The following is a 3,372-nucleotide window of genomic DNA, read 5'->3' on the forward strand; positions in this document are numbered from 1 at the left end:
TTCACCTGAGACCCTTTCTGGGTGTCTGGCACTGAACCCACTGCACTAGGGTGGAATCACCTGTGAGTCCTTCATTCTGGATCATGAGCTTCTAAAGGAAGAGGACAAGGGAGGGGTCCTACGCATCTTGGAATTAGCAGGTGCCTGGCACAGGCAGAGCCCGATTCAGTGAACCTAGAAGGTTTAAGGGAGCATTGAAACCGTAGCCCATCCACCCACAGTGTAGACACACATCTAATCGCAACAGCAACTTACAGTTTGGGCTCCAGACCTGGCCATTCAGTCAGGCGAGGTTCTTCAGGAAAGAATGGAGAAGCTGGAAAACCAACCCTCCTGTCATCACCTTAACTCAGGGCCAGGAGGCAGGAGCAGGAGCCACAGTGCACTGTAACGGCAGTTACAGCTAATCCGGAGAGTCAGGAAGATGCCAGTAGGCACAGCCAAAGGGTCAAGGGCACTGGAATCATCCTCACTCAGCAGCGGGACTCAGGTTTCTGGGTTGGTTGTGTGGTCCAGCTGCCTCTGCTCTGGGGCCAGGAGTGTGGGTGAGTCACTTTCCAAGGCAGTGTGATGTCATTTAGAAAGTCTTGGATTTGCCCCCAGAAACGTGAATTTGAAGTCTGAGAGTCATCCCAAGTGAGCTCAGTGAGTTTCACAAAGGTACTTAATTTCCCTGACATGTCGTTCTCTCCCCTGCCAAAGGAGGCTAGCAGACGGATACCAGGCGGCTTTGTGCTGAGAATCAGATGAAATGGTAAACGCGAAATGATTTTGTGAACTGAACGCACTGTATCAGTTGCGAGATATTTTCCTCCTTCTCAAAGAGAATCATTTGCCCAAATGCCTTTTCTCTGCGACCAAGCCGTTTCTTTGCAAATCCCCAGTCTTCAGGGAGGAGTCTGAGAGCGGCAGGCGCCCAGTAACCGCTTGTTGCCTGAGAGAATTAATAGAGGACTGGGGGCGTTTGCCAGGCAGCTGTTAGGGATTAGTGGGAATTTCTGAGGCCCCAGGAAGCTGAAGGGCTCAACCCACAGGTGAAAACCACGACCTTGTGTCCTTGGGTTAACCATTCCTGAACCAGAGCGGAATGTGCTTGGCGTCCCGCCGTCAGTTCTGATGGAGTCGGCACTGTGTGGGACGGCAGGGCCACTGTGCTGCCCGGCCTGGGGAGCAGGTGCCAGCACCAGGTCCAGCCTTCTCGTAGCTGTCACAGGGGCACAGGCAACAACAACTCAGGGACATTTCTAGACTGAATATTGATTCCTTTCACTGCCATATGAACTTTGAAAGTTCTAGGTCTTTGAGATCTTTTTACTTTTATGATGAAAAAGTAACATTTTGTTAAATGTTACTGAAGGTTTATAATAAAATACAGCGGGTCACTGTTTCACTCCCCTCACTGCCCCTCATCCGCATCACCGTCTGCATCATTTTCAACTTTTTTGGCTTTGTGTCTACGTATGAATACATATTTATATGTGACGACTTTCTTTCAAGTAATCCTTTTAAATATTACCTGTCTAACTCGTTATTTTATCATACCTTCCCCCCAGTTTCTTCCCAATCCTCCTGTATACTGAGTCTGAAAATTCTGGCTAAATCAGCAGTATTATGAATATAGTTGCAAATATTATACATAGCTGAGCATGGTCATGTTTCATGCTTACATTTCTTTTCTCTCTCTCTCTCTATATATATATATTTTATATACAATTTGAAATGTTTTCTTCAAACTGGTCAACATAGCCTTCATGGCATTTTCTTAGTTATTGTGTTAAGACATTTATATTCCACACCTAGTCCATTTCCCATGTACCATAAGACCCGCACCGTAGATGTGGTCCCACCTGACGTCAGTAATGGTCTCGTTCTTTTCGCATCCTGAGACTTTGGTGCTGTGCCCCTTTTGGTCTCTTCCCCTTCTCTCTTTCCTGCGAGTCACAGGCCCCTCCTGTGTGCCCCGTGGAGGTTCTGGGAGACCTCCCACCTCTCTCCTTTAGGACTGGTGCTCCCCGGACAGGCTGCATACCTTCAGCACAGGACTCCCCACCCTGCCACCTCGGAAGTCCCTTCTCTGCCATCAGATGCCTGCTTTCTGAGTCCTACATCTCCCTTTCTTTACTGTGTCACCTATTCATTCTAGCACTTTCCCTAATTACTTCCTCATGTTCCAGGCCTGGACGAGTGCCACCCCCTAACACGGCTGTCTCCCAGGGCTCACCACTCCCCAGGCAGGTGGCTCTCCACACCTGGGCAGGGACGTGACCTGCACTTCCCTCCACCACGACCCTACACACTCATCTCTCTTCTCTTGGAGTTCTCCTTTCCCATATCCTGTGTCACTGTTTTACGTATTTATTTATTTGTTGCCTTTTTTCCAGCACCTTCCAGAGGAAGTTAGCATGACAGGTATTTTTGGAGACCCAGCAAAGTCCTCTGATTGTATTAAATCTACATTGGAAATGATTTTCCTTCAGAAATTGGAAGACGTTTGTTGTTTAGTTAGTGTCTGGGTTGCTTTGGACAACGTTCCATCGCTTGCTTACGAACAGCTTTCTCCCTGTGGGGTCTGCCAGGGTCCTCCTTCTGCCCTGGTGCTCTGACATTTCACACTGATGCCTCTCGGTGAGCGTGTCAGACCACGCCTGTTCCGTCAATGCTGCGTGACAAATGGCCTTGACCACGAGTGGCTTTACTCACCCACAGCCTGCAGGTCAACTGCCCACAGCTTGTGTGTGGTGGGGAGGGGTCACATTCAGACACAGCCTTTCTTAGGTGGGACCATCCACCCCCTCCAGCGTCATCTTCTCAGGGACAGGCAGGCTGTGTGGCTTCAGGCTAAACAGCACAGGCACACGTCACACCTCTGGTCAGACGTGGACTATAGTAAATCCAGTCATGTGGCCAAGCCCACAGTCAGAGGAGTAGGGCAGTTTCTCCCCCTGTGATGAACCAAGGTGAGAGTGAAGAGAGAGGATGGGAAAGGGGTCCCACCATTTCCCACCCTGGGGATCTGATCTCTTCCCTTGAATATGGTATTAACGGGCATTTCAGTTTGCAAACTTATGTCTTTCAGTTCTCAGTAATTTCATCCATAATTTCCTCCACTCAATATTCTTTATTCTTGATTTCTGGAACTTCCATTTTCCCAGCCCCATTCTTCTGCACCGTGTTCTGATTTTCTCTTCTTTTCCATTTCTGCCTCATGAACCTGTTTCTTTTTCTCCTTTCAACTGTACCTTCCAACCCTTCTGTCCCCTTTTTCATGCTGGAGAGATGATGTTTTACTTCGTGGGAGCTCTGTCTTTGTTCCTCGAATGTTCCTCTTTAAATACTATCTTGTTCAGAACCCACAAACACAATAACCCTTCT

Source organism: Otolemur garnettii, unplaced genomic scaffold (genome assembly GCF_000181295.1).
Source record: "Otolemur garnettii isolate 467f Iridium unplaced genomic scaffold, OtoGar3 scaffold00139, whole genome shotgun sequence".
Lineage (NCBI taxonomy): Eukaryota > Metazoa > Chordata > Mammalia > Primates > Galagidae > Otolemur > Otolemur garnettii.